This window comes from Rattus norvegicus, chromosome 6 (assembly GCF_021556685.1).
Source record: "Rattus norvegicus strain SHRSP/BbbUtx chromosome 6, alternate assembly SHRSP_T2T, whole genome shotgun sequence".
Lineage (NCBI taxonomy): Eukaryota > Metazoa > Chordata > Mammalia > Rodentia > Muridae > Rattus > Rattus norvegicus.
In genome coordinates, this window is record NC_141539.1 from 72,674,706 (window position 1) to 72,688,777 (window position 14,072).

The 14,072-nt window shown below is 38.6% G+C and overlaps 1 pseudogene; it reads left to right on the forward strand.

The window, feature by feature from the left end:
* Window positions 1–9,591: 9,591 nt before the first annotated feature.
* LOC100364934 (Leydig cell tumor 10 kDa protein-like) lies at window positions 9,592–10,502 on the forward strand (annotated as a pseudogene).
* Window positions 10,503–14,072: the final 3,570 nt, after the last annotated feature.

Below are 14,072 nucleotides of genomic sequence, written 5' to 3' on the forward strand. Positions count from 1 at the left end.
ACCCAAAATATCAGAGGCCTCACATGTCACACAATAAATAGATAAATAGATAAATAAATAAATAAATAAATAAATAAATAAATAAATAAATAATAAAAAAGGCAGAGAATCACACTGTACCTGAAGAATTATTGATCACCAGGACCCCGGGACATGCAAAAACACCCATGCAATAAAGATAAACTCAGAAATCAGCCTCTGAAACTATAATAGCCACAATACCCAAATGGCTCGTGGCCAGCATAAGAAAACAACCAAGAGCAGCTAGGGCAATAGGTCAGCACCATAGAATAGCTGTGCTACTGCAGAAGGTGCTGAGATCCTAACAAGGCTCAAGCACAAGAAAATGGCCTTAAACTCAGTCTTAGAATAATGATAGAGGCCTTTAAAGAAAGAATGAGTAGATTCCTTAAAGAAATACAGGAAAATACATTCAAACGGGTGAAGGGAATCAATACAACTCTTCAAGACCTGAAAATGGGAAGAGAAGCAATAAAGAGAATACGAACAGAGGCAATCTTGCAAATGGAAAACCTAAACAATATAACAAGAGATATAGACACAAACATCAAGAACAAAGCAAGAGACAGAAAAGAGAATCTCGCATGTAGAAGATATTAACTAATCAAAGAAAATGTTAGATCTAAACAATTTCTGACACAAACTATCCAGGAAATCTGTGACACTATGAGAAGATGAAACCTAACAAGAATAGGTCTAACTGGATATCTAGGAATAGAGAAATGCAAGTAGATTCACCCTGCACAAAACCTAAGTCCAAATGGATAAAAGCCTTCAACGTAAACTTCTAACATTAAATCTGTTAGAAGAGAAAGTGACAAGTAGCCTTGAATCCACTAGCACAGGAAACAACTTCCTGAACAGAACGCCAATATCTCAGGCATGAAGATCAATAATTAACCAATGAGACTCATAAAACTGATAAGCTTCTGTAACATAAAGTATACCATCAAACGACAAAACAGCAGCCTACTGAATGGAAATTATCATCAGAAACCCTGTATCCAACACAGGGCTTATATTCAAATATTTAAAGAACTCAAGAAACTACACGTCAATGAATCAAATAAACCAATTAAGGAATAAGGTACAGATCTAAGCAGAATTCTGAAAAGAGAAGTCTTCAGTGGCCAAGAAGCAATTTGATTTGGCACTTCTTAAGAAAATTGGGAATAGTTCTACCTCAAGATGGCTATACTACTCCTGGGCATATACTCAAAAGATGTTCCACCATAACAAAAGGACATTTGCTCAATTATGTTCCTAGCAGCTCTATTTGTAATAGTCAAATCTGGAAACAAACTAGATATCCCGCAGAAGAAGAATGAATAAAGAAAATGTGCTTACATTCACACAACAGAATATTATTCAGCTATTAAAAACAATGACTCCATAAAAATTTTCAGGCAAATGGAAAGAATTAAAAAATACTACCCTGAATGATATAACCCACACCCAGAAAGACAAACATGATATGAACTTACTTATAAGAGGATATTAGACATAAATTACAGCATATAACCATACCATAATATGCGGACCCAAAGAATCTAAGTAACAAGAGGACATAAGGAGAAACTATTGAATCTCTCTCACTAAGAAATTAAGTAAAATACACATGGGGTGGAGAAAAGGAGGGTACTGGATTAGTAAGGATGGAACAAGAGGGATCAAATGGGAATAAGAAGGAGGAAAAGAGTACTGGTACAGAGAGCTTGGCGTGTTACAGAGTCAGAGGTACAGAGGTGGGCTGAGCATCTATGGGTTGGTCTAGAAACGTAGAAACCTGGGACAATGGAAGCTGTAACAATAGGGAATGAGATGTTCATCTCCTCTAACCAAAAAAGCCTCCAATGAAAAGACTGAACCACCAACCCAGCTACAAACACTTTGACACACAATCTGTCCTGCCTGTGAGATGTGCTGGAGTGAAGATAAGGCAGAAATTAACAGAATGGCCAACAATGACCAGCCCAGCTTGAGACTTATGCCATGACAGGGAGTCCACCCCTGACGTTATTGATGATATCCTGTTATACTTGCAGAGAAAAGCCTAGAATAACTGTCACCTGAGAACCTTCACGCAGCAACTGGAAACTGAAGATGAGACCCACAGTCAAACGTTTTATGGAACTTAGATATCCTGTGTAAGATGATGAGGAAGGATTGAAGGAGCCAGAGAGATCAAGAATAACACACACAGACAAAGACACACACACACACACACACACACACACACACACACACACACCAAACAAACAAACAAACAACCTACAGACTCTACTAACCTGGACCCTTTAGGACCCAGAGACTAAACCTCAAACCAGAGATGGGATGGATATAGTCCCTCTGCAAATATATAACAGTTGTGCAATGTGGTCTTCATTTGGGACTCCTAACAGCAGGATCAAGGACTGTCTCTGACTCTATTGTCTGCCTTTGGATCACTTTTCCCTAACTGATCTGCCTTGTCTAGCCTCAATAGGAGAAGGTGCAACTAGTCTTACTGCAACTTGATAAGCCAAGATAGGTTGATATTCATGGGAGTCCTCCCTTGTGCAGAGGAGAAAGGGAGCAGTAAGGCATAGGAGGGAGGGAAGGGAAGAGGCAGGGCCTGGGGGAGGAGGAAAGAGAAGCTGCTGAGATCGAGATATAAATAAATAGATTAATTAAAAACCGTGATGCCTAACAAAAATGATAATGCTTCACTTGTGTACATCACATATGGTTTTAGAAACTTCTGAATCCAGTGCAGAATTAACTTTTGAAAGCAAGAACAACCTTTGAAAGCAAATTACCTTTGAAGAGGTAATTTCTGATTCTCAATCAGACTAATGAGCATATTTGAGGAATAAAATGTAATAATGTAAATGTAAAGGAGATATTCAATCGTTTTTGAATGAGATAGAAACATGAGATTAGATAGAAGATAGAGTACAATAGATATATAGATAGTAGACGAAGGTAGATAGATATAAATAATAAATAAGTCGTAGATTCTTTACACTGTAGTCTATTGTTCTATGTTCCTATATTAGCAAAGTTATTCTGATATAATTCACAGAAGAACTATTAAACATAACCTCTTCCATTGAAAGTCACTCTTACAGTATCAAATTTCACCAGCTAGTGATTTTGTGTAGATTTCTTATATTTTAATTGAAGTAGCTTAATTGATTGCATCTTCAATCTAAGAATTAGCTATTTCATGAAAAGTTAAAAATCAGTGACATTACAACCTGTGTTACATAAAGAAGCAAGCTATCATGTGACATGTTTACAGTAGGGAATTAGATTAGCCATACTGGTTTTGTTTGTCTGTTTGCTTATGTGCTTGCTTGTGTCCATAACAATACAACCTTTTTCTGCTATTTCTCAAGTAAAAGATAGAGTCTCAATATTTGAAGTATTAATGGTAGAAACGTCACAGCAGTAATGAAAACATGTGTGTATGACATACATGTATGTGTGTGTCAAACTTTGAAAAGTTATTTAACTTGTAATTAAAGCTTAAATCATAAAACCACAAAACCACTTTGATATAAGAGTAACTATTTTACTTCAGACCTAATCACCATAAAAGCCCTCTTTGAAATAGCAGCCAAAGTTGAAGACCTCGATTCCTTAATTTACGTTTTCAGTAAGACAGTTTAGTAGAAATTTCTCCTGTAAATTATCCCCAGAGAACTGGTTTGTTCAAGAGCACTCTACAGTGATTGACAAAATGCCAGAAAGTCCATCTCCCTCATATCTATAGTCAGACACTTACTGCCTTTATAGTAAATCTTTCAGATTCTACCCCTTTTGAGAAATTCAGTCTTTCTGGCCCAGTTTTTCTGAGGCTCCCTAATTATTTTTTTTGTATATTTAGATATAAACCCTTAACTGCATGTGATTGAAAAATCATGCTTTTGACACTGCTGACCAGATGTTGATATTCTGAAAAGTGATAAAATAAATCTTGAATATGAATTGATTCAAATAGGAAACAAATACAAAACTCTTGTGAAAAATAAACACCTATCATGCCAAGTTGTAAGGAAGGTAATCAGTAACCAGAATCTTCTTCATTGTGTTTCTAAAACAGAAAACAGTGCTATTAGACTGGAACTGTGTCACCTGCCTTCTTAGCACTTTAAAACACTTTTTCTCATGAAATTACCTGGAACATTTTACAGTGTACTTATGGTCCTGTCCACTGGAGAAAGGATGTAAAGGAAAAAGTATTGTCATGACCCTCAAGGCCAAGTTCTCAGTACAATGGAGACTTATTTTCCTCAGAGCGACAAAGGGCAGTGAAGAAAATAAAAGGGCATAGAGGACTAGGGAGAAAGGGAAGAGAACAGGGCAGAGGGAGAAGGAGTATTTGTCCTGGAGGACAAATGACTGCCTCTGGATATAAAAGAGACAGATGCGGCACAGAGGAAAAAGTTTATAAAGGCAAAGGGAGAAACTCTGTGTTAGGATAAGGTGTTTAATTTAAATTGGGATTGTTAATTAGGTGAGTCAAACTTTTGATTCCTAGACTTCAGTGTTATCAGATACAATATATTATCAAAATATCTGAAACTTGGTAGTCAGCTGCAAGAGTTAGAAGTGACAAAATAAAGGAATAGACCTTGGTTGCTAGAATTAGGTGAGTAATAGATCTTAGCAAGGCAGAGGACATAGGAGAGAAGGTCAAGCCCTGTCAGAGCCATGCTCACCATGCTTAAGCTCAGAGTCCCCTCAGGATGCTTTTCAGGAAGAAAACAGAATACCTCCACATCCATGTGTCTAGAGCTGGGCAGCTTTCTCCTTGTCAGCTTTGCTGTCCAGACAGAGCCAGGTTGACATTGCCATAAGAATGAAGAGGATTGTGCCCTAAAAGTTCATTTTCTAAAATAGCCTGAATGACACTACTCGTAACATATTCCAGATCTGTATTGCAGAAACTAACAATGCTTAGAAAGCTTCGTGTATTGAAAATTATCAAATTACTTGTCAGAGACCCATTAATCAATCAGAATAGTAACCTATCAGTAGACCTCCTTTCTCCTCCTCCTGTCCTACTTTCCATACCCAATTCATAAGCAACAATATATTTGCTATTATAACACTCAAAATCTCATTTTCTTCTCTCTGCCATCAAGACTCCAGACCAAACCACTACATTCTCTAAATTCCTAGCTACATTAATTAGCTGTTGCTCATCCAGTTCATTCTATACACCATCGCCAGTGCTGTATAAGAAGTGCAAATCACCTCCTCCACACCTCTCTTATAACTTTTATGTGTCTCACAATGCTCTCATATCATATAAGTTTCCACCTATACACTTGCCCAGTTCTCTACACATTTGTTTGTTTGCTTGTTGTTTGTTGTTTGGATGGTTGCTTGGGTGTTTGGTTGGTTGGATATGTTTCCTTTTGTTTTGGAATTTGACACAGGGTTTCACTGTGAAGGTCTGGCTGTCCTAGAAGTCACTATGTTGAGCTTGGTGGCTGAAAACTCAAAAAGATCTGCATGCCTCTGCCTTATGAATGCTGGATTTAAAAGGCCTGACCCACTACTGTCTGCCTTTACATTTGTTTTTATGAAAAGTGTATTTCTCTCTCTCTCTCTCTCTCTCTCTCTCTCTCTCTCTCTCTCTCTCTCTCTCTCTCTGTGTGTGTGTGTGTTTATGTGTGTGTGTGTGTGTGTGTGTGTGTGTGTGCATGAATGTGTGAGGTCTTTTTTACTTGAAACATTATTTCCCTCATTTTTAGTCAACTTCTACTATAACATTAACGATTAACTTAATTTTATCATGATGATAGTTTTGTTTCATGTGTTTCTCTCTAATGAAAACCTATCTCTAAAACTAATGTTAAATTATAGTAGAAATATATAAATAAAAAACATAAATAAAACATCAATGTCTATAAATCATCATGTTATAGGATATAGTTTAAATAAAACAGAACATTTAAAAATTTTGTTTAAGAATACTCTGGATGACCTGAATAACTATACTCAACATATATGAGATGAAAATGTCTTTGTGTGCTTAATTGTACAGTGAACATGTACTAAAATGTACTCAAACAGCTAATTTTCATATAATAATTTAAGATAATATCAGTGTAGTAAACACAGTGGTTTTTAAAATCATATATCATCAGCAACTTACTAAGATGGCAATTTTTATATCTATAATAGAAATGTTTTGCTATCTACCATACATTATTTTTTGACAATCAAATTCTTTCCAAAAGCAAAAAAGAAGTTCCACAAATGGGCAAATAAAATTTTAACACAAGACACAAGAGCATATGCAAGTGGCTAAAATTATGGGAAAATAAAATATGCATAAGCATTAATTAGTCAAGCAAAAATTTACAAACAAGAAAAATATTTGCATCCATCAACCTAAGGTATAAAGTTGTGATATGATATATTGTATGAAACGTGAAAAGATGATGAAATCAGATTTTTAAAGAAAAAACAAATTTGCATTTAGCCCATCAAAAGTAATTTTGAGACACTTAGTTAAATAAAGCGTTGAAAGATGTCCACATGGCTAGGTAGATCAAAGGTGTTAACAGTGCAAACCTGGCCACATATGTTAGATTGCTGAGACATTGTTATACAATACACACATCCCGTGTACACAGTTATACAAAATAATACATAATTTTAATGTTTAAAATAACAAAATTCAAACATATATCGACAGAACACATCTACCCTTGAGAATGTATTCCATACTAATAAAGAAGATAATTCAGAGTTATATACAATAATGCAGTTTTCTGATAATACCATAAACAATTAGTTATAATGTAAACATTAGCCATAGGCAGTAAATGAAGCACTTCTTTTATCTTCGCACCAGGACTGCATGTTAGGAATTCATTTAAAGAATGATTTGCAACAAACTAATTTGGAGATTCTCCATGAAATTATTGTTAAGAAAAAACATAGCACAATGAAGAACAATCCCATTGTGATAGCATGGCAATAACAAAACTGCACACCTATGTAGATAGATGATAGATAGATACATAGATAGATAGACAGATAATGATAATATTCAATATTATGTATGCAAAGGGGAATAATTAAAATCAAAGAAAGTACATTTAGCATGAGTTTCTAGGATTGAACAAATGGAAAAAATGTAGAAGCAAGTTAAGAGCAAATGAAATATAAAATTTCTATTAAAGTTGAATAAATATTTTTCCTTTTTAAAACTATTTCTTTGAATATATGATATACTTGAATCCTATTCTCCTCCCACACAAACTGCCTAAAGACACAAGAAGGTGAAATGCAGACCATTTTCCCTGATGGATATGTGAAATAATACCCAGTAAAATATTCACAAACCATTTCCAACAACATATCTAAAAGGTCATACACCATAATCAAGTGTACTTCATTACAGTGATACAGGGCTGAGACAAAATATGAAAATCAATAAAATGTAACCCCCCACAAACTGAAAGGCAAAAACCACATGATCATCTCATTAGATGCAGAAAACATTTTACAAAATTCAACATTTCTTCAAGTATTAGGGAGGGGATGTATACAAGAGATAAACCTAGACATAACAAAGGGGATCTACAGGAAGCCTATCACAAACATCAATTACATGGAAAGAAACACAAAGCAATTCCACTCAAATCAATACCAAGACAAGGTTGTCCACTGTATCCACATCTATTCAATATAGTACTTGAAGTCTTAGCTAAAGCCACTGAATGAGATGAAGAGGATACAAGTTGAAAAGGAACCTTGCTAGGGAACCAGTGGAAGGGGAAGCCCTTGGTCCTGCCAAGGTTGGACCCCCAGTGCAGGGGAATATGGGGGGCAATAGGGGGTTATATGGGAGGAATACCCATATGGGAAGGGGGAGGGAAGGGGATGGGGGCTTTTGGACAGGGAACCAGGAAGGGGAATAACATTTGAAATGTAAGTAAAGAAATATATCTAATAATTTTTAAAAAAAGGAAGAAGGAAAGTAGTACTTGCAGATAATATGAGAATAAGTATCAGTGTCTCTAAAATTCCTACTGTGGAACACCTATAGCAGAAAAACACTTTCTGCAAAGTAGATAGTTGAAATGTTAACTCAAAAAAAAAATTAGTAGCCACAAAAAATGGACTGAAGAAGAAATCATCAAAACAACATTTTTCACAAATTTATCAAATAATATAAACTACCTTGGGGCAACTCTGAACAAATAAGTGAAAACCTCCTGTGGTAAAACGTTCAAATCTCAGAAGAAAGAAATTGAAGGAGGTAGTAGAAAATGAAAAAATTGACCACGTTCATGGATAGGTAGAACTATCAAAAGAAAAATGGCTATACTACCAAAAGCAATCTACACACTTCCCAGACCTTGAAAGGATGATTCTCCATTTCATGTAGGGAAAAAAATCCTTCAGGATAGCTAGAACAGTCATGAACAATAAAAGAACTGATAGAGATCCCACCATTACTGATTTCAAGTTTGTGTACAAAGCCATAGGAATACAGTATGCATGGAATTGGATTAAATACAGAGAAGCTGATCAATGGAATGGAAATGAAGACCAGAACACCCAATTGTTGATAAAGAAGCCAGAAACACACCATGGCAAAAAAATGCAGTATCTTCAACTACTGGTGCTTGTCTAACTGGATGTCTGTATGTAAAAGAATACAAATAAATAAATACTTCTCACCTTGGACAAAACTCATATCCAGTGCACCAATGACTTCAACATAAAACAAGATGCACTGAACCTGAAAGAGGAGATGGTGGTAAAGAATATTGAATGCACTGGCACAAGAGATGGCTTTCTGAACAGAACGTCATTAAAACAGGCACTGAGATCAACAGTTAATCAATGAGACCTCAAGAATACTGAAACACTTCTGTAAGGCAAAGAACATTGTGAATAAGACAAAGTGGCAACCTACAAAAATGACAAAGGGTTTTTAACTATTCCTCCTTCAATTGCGGACTAATATCCAAAATGTATAAAGAACTCAAGTATGTAAACTCCCCAAAATAATTAATTTAAAAATTGGGTGTATACCTCAGAATAAAATTCTCAATACTGGAAACTCAGCCATCAGAGAAAGGCAAATGAAAACTACTTTGAGATTTCATCTTTTACCTGACAAAACATGCCTAGTATCAAAAAACATAAGTAGCAGCTTACATTGGTACAAATGTGGAGCTTCTAAACACCCCTCCATTACTCATAGGAGTGCAAAATTGTTCAATCGCCATATAAATCAGTGTTGCCATTCCTCCGAAGATTGGAATTGGTCTACTCCAAGATCTAGCTATGCCACTCTTGGGCATATCCCCAAAGGATGATCCATCCTATCACAAAGACACTTGCTCTACCACATTTACTACTGATTTAGACATAAGAACCTGAAACTGGAAATAACCAAGGTGTTCCTCAACAGAAGAAGGAATTAAAAAAATGTACATTTGCACAACGAGGTATTACTCAATTGTTTAAAAAAATTACTACTATGAATTTACAAGGAAATGAATAGAGAACTAAGTTAAAAAGAAAAAAGTTCGCGGCTTTCAGTGGAACATGGCACAGGGACAACACAAATTCCAGGCGCAGAAACCTAAAAGCAAGGCGGTGGCGGCGGAGCGGAGCTGTGGGTCAAGGAAAGGTGGTCGAGTCATCGCTCCCAAGAAGGCGCGCATTGTGCAGCAGCAAAAGTTGAAGAAGAGCCTGGAAGTAGGAATCCGGAAGAAGATTGAGCATGACGTGGTGATGAAGGCCAGCTCCAGCCTGCCTAAGAAGCTTGCGCTGCTGAAGGGAGCATCAAAGAAGGCAGGGGCCACCACCCCTGGCAAGTCACTGGGACTTTGCAGGTGACCCCACAGGCTGGCTGGACTTGAGGGAAGATCCTGCTCCAGTCCTGGTGGCCCCTGGAACAGCAATGGGCAGGCAATGGCAAAGCCTCAGGCTAGCTCCCTAGTGCTGAAGAGCGCTCTGCTCCCTCTGCTGCTGTGACTGGGTCTGGCTGTTGTCTCTCCATCAGGACAGTGCAGAGAATGTTTGTGACTAGATGGTAATACTCTCTCCCTAGGTGCTGGGCCCCCACCCCAGTCACCTAATGTCAGCCATCATTGTCTGTATCTCCAGTGAGGCAAAACTTCCTCCTATCACACCAGTAATCAGAACCACTTGGGGACGCTCCAGCGATACCCAATAAAGCTGTGTGTACAGAGGCTATATGCAGTTCCTGTGCTTTCCTGACCTTGAGGGACTCACACCATTGTAGTCACTCAGACCTGCTGGACGACATGTTGATCGTGTCATATGCTGGGTGCTTGACCAGGTGGCATCTTCCGTGGTGTGGCCCTGGGGCAAGCATTGAATGTGCTGCTGACCTATCCCTTTGTGCCCGGCTAAGGAGTTCACCCACTAAGGAGGCAGAAACTTGCCGGGTCACCAGTGACTGCCCAATGTTGGTCAGGATTTACTGTTGAGACTGCCTAGTGCTCCCGGATTGGCTTCTGACTCACCTTAGCCAGCTGCTGGGGATCTGATCCACTGGGTGTGTGCTAAGCAAGCACCCGAAACACACCTGATGTACTTCGAAAGCAAAGGAAGGACCTACTGGGCTTTAGTCATACCAGGACACAGTTGCTGTCCTACGAGGCAGGGCTCCCTTAGAGGCTGGGCTTACCTCAAGGCTGGGCTTTGAAGGGGTCGTTACTGCCTCCGCTTCTGGCTTGTGATGGGGTAGTGTCCGGGCATGCAGCTTCCTGCCAGACCAACCCTCTGGCTCCCTCACCACAGAGCTTCCAGAACCATGAGCTCATCAGTGGCCTGAGTTGGGTTTAGCTTGGTTCTCAAACAGCGTCTCCCTGTGTAGACCAGACTGGCCTCAAACTCAGACGTGTACCTGCCTCTGCTTCTGCCTCCCAAGTTCTGAGATTAAAATGCCTAAGGACCTGTGTAATTTGTCTGTATGTATGTCTATGTGCACATAAGTATGGGTACCCAAGGAGGCAAAAGGCACCCCATCATCTAAAGTTAGAATCCAGCAGCTGTGAGCTACCCTACATGGGTGCAAAGAGAAGTGGGAGCTGTCAACTGCTGGGCTCTCTGGCTGTCAGGTGTTTATGGTAGTAACAGTAGGATGGCTGGGCGTGGTGGTGCATGCCTTTAATCCCAGTGCTCAGGAGGCAGGGCCGATGGAGTTCCAGGCCAGTCTGGGGTACAGGGAATTCCCGAGCCGTTTGAGTTGCATAGACCCTGTGAAAAACAACAGTAGCTTAGCCATCTGTGGGCCGGACTAGTTTACCTCAGCTCCGGGTGCGCAGCGGCACTTGCAGAGGAGTGATGCAGTAGTAGTGGCTGGGTAACCACCACCTGACCGAACGCACCAATGGAAGGAACAGCCTGCAGGAACGCCTCTCCAGTGCCTGCACTTGAAAGCTCCAATCAAGTCTTCCAACGTGCCCCAGACAACAGGCTGGTGACTTGAACAGAGCTCTCTGGCACTGTGACACCACTTAGTCCCTATCATGCAAGCAAATCCAATAAATGCCTTCGTGTTAAAAATAATAAATAAATAAATAAATAAATAAATAAATAAATAAATAAATAAATAAAACAGTCCTCAGTGAAGTAACCCAGACCCATAAAGGTAAATATAGTATGTTTTCATTTATATGTGTACATTAGCTATTAAATAAATGATAGTCAAGCTACAGTCTGTAGACCCGTAAGTCAGAAATAGAGAAAGGGTATAGGGAGGGCACAAAGATCTCCCTGGGAAGAAAACAGAGTAGCTGATGGCCTGCATTGTGGTTGGGTATAGGACTTGAGGATAAGATATGGAGGGGGAGGGAAGATACAGTAAAGGGAGAAAATGAGGAGAACGATGTCTAGAATTGAAGGGCATTTGAGAATTGATAAGGAAAGCTGGTCCAGTAGAAACTTCCTAAAATATATGAAGGTGATCCTAATGAGGACTCCTAATAATGAGGGATATGGAGTCCCAATTGGACATTTTGTGTTACCAAAGAGGCTTTCAGTAGCAGGATTGCCTTGCATTCAATTAATACACTGGTCAAAGGAGTCACATGAAAGGCCCCCAAACAACTCAGGTTAGGTCAAAGACAGTGGCTTGCTCTCTGCAAACTGACAACAGAATCCATTGCCAAGGAAGATAGCCACACTACTCTGAATATGGAGAAATGAAGCTTATGGCTACCTGGGGCCTTCCCCATACATTCTATTGTCTTTTCCTTGGGAAGGTATTCTTCAGGCTAACAAAAGGAAAATGCAAATGCCAAAGTAATCACAAAACCTTTGACCTTCAATCTGCCCTGCCCTCCCCAGACATACTAAGGCAATTGTGGGCAAGAACATTGGGAGTAGTCAACCAATATCAGATTTGACTTAAGGCCCACTCCATGATACAGAACTTATATCTGACAGTGCTTAAGTGATCTGGTCCTCTGCCTATATACTGTATCTTTTAGCTTAGTAATTTCATGCGACTTCTGAGTATGAATAAACGAGTCTTGGACTCTTGTCCATTTCCTTAGGACTCTTTTCCTTCCTTTCAGTTCCCTTGTCCAAGTTCAATGTGATGGGTTTTGCTTTATGATATTTTATTTTATTTTTGTTTATGTTTGGTTGTTATCTCTTAGAAGCCTGTTCTTTTCTGAGAGCCAGAGAGGGAATGGTTCAGAAGGGAGCAGAGGTGTAGAGGAACTGGGAGGAGTAGAAGATGCAAAACTATCATCAGGTCATATTTTCTGACAAAAAACAATCCACTTTCAATAAAGGGAGAAAAGAATTAAATACTATTGATTTACCATTTAAATATATTTTATGTTAATTTTTGAAACTTCTGTTGTTGTAACTTGAGATGCTATTTTCTTTCTTTGTACTTTGTGCAAATATGCTCTAATGTATTTCTTATTGTGAAATGTCAAGAGTTAGATCATAAGAACATGCAAATTAATATTTACAAGTTTCACTCCAGCAAAACAAAAAATATTTTACTGGTTGAAAATACTTCGTGGTACAAGAAATCCACTTCCTCCGTGCTGGACTTTAACACAGATGATCTCTGCAAGCCCATATGGAAGATAGCAGGAAATGAAGCAGCAGACATGAAAGAAAGAAACACTGCATTCTGGGAAATAGAGTAAAATGTTTAGAAGACAAACATAAACACAGGTCACATGGGTAGAGAACTGCTCTGCATTACTTGCATGTGCACGCCATGCTAGGCACCACTGAGTGTCTGCTAGGACTTTAGAACCTGATATTTTATAATATATGTTCTTACAGACCAATAGGCGTGCAACTCCTCAGAGGAACATCTGAGTCATAAAGCAAAAATGCTCATCAGGTCTCTTCCAGAAATTCAGTTTCAACCAAAACTAAGCTGTTTTTCTGCTCTTAGGGTAAATTATTTCCATAAACCTATTAACTTCAATTAATCTTTAAGACATTAGTACTTGAACATCCTAAGCTTGTTTTCTTGTTAGTTTAATGGAAAATAACTGCACTTTTATGGCATTCTTGTACAAATGAGAGAGTAAATATAAAGAAGCAGCCTAATGCTGGGTACTTCACATTCTGTCCTCCCCATGAGTAACCTGACTCACGCTGTCACTGTCTGAGGAGCAAATGATTTCTAGTTTCAATATTGCTCTTGTTTCTTTGTTGCTACCTTGCACTCTTACCTTTATGTATGTTTCTTCTTTGATTAAAACTTCATTAAAAGGACTTGCAGATAAAGCTCAGGGTAGCACAGTGCTTGCCTAACATGCAAAAAACAAACAAACAAACAAACAAACAAAAACTGGTCCCCCCTTCTTTATTGGATATTTTGTGTATTTACATTTCAAATGTTATCCTCTTTCCCCCCTCTCCCTTACCTCCTCCCTGCTGCATCTATGAAGATGCTCCCACTCCCACCCATCCATTCCCATCTCAACACCCTAACTTTCCCCATACACTCAGGGAAATGAGCAGTCACAGGACCAAGGGTGTCTCCATCTATTGATGCCCAATAAAGCTATCTTCTG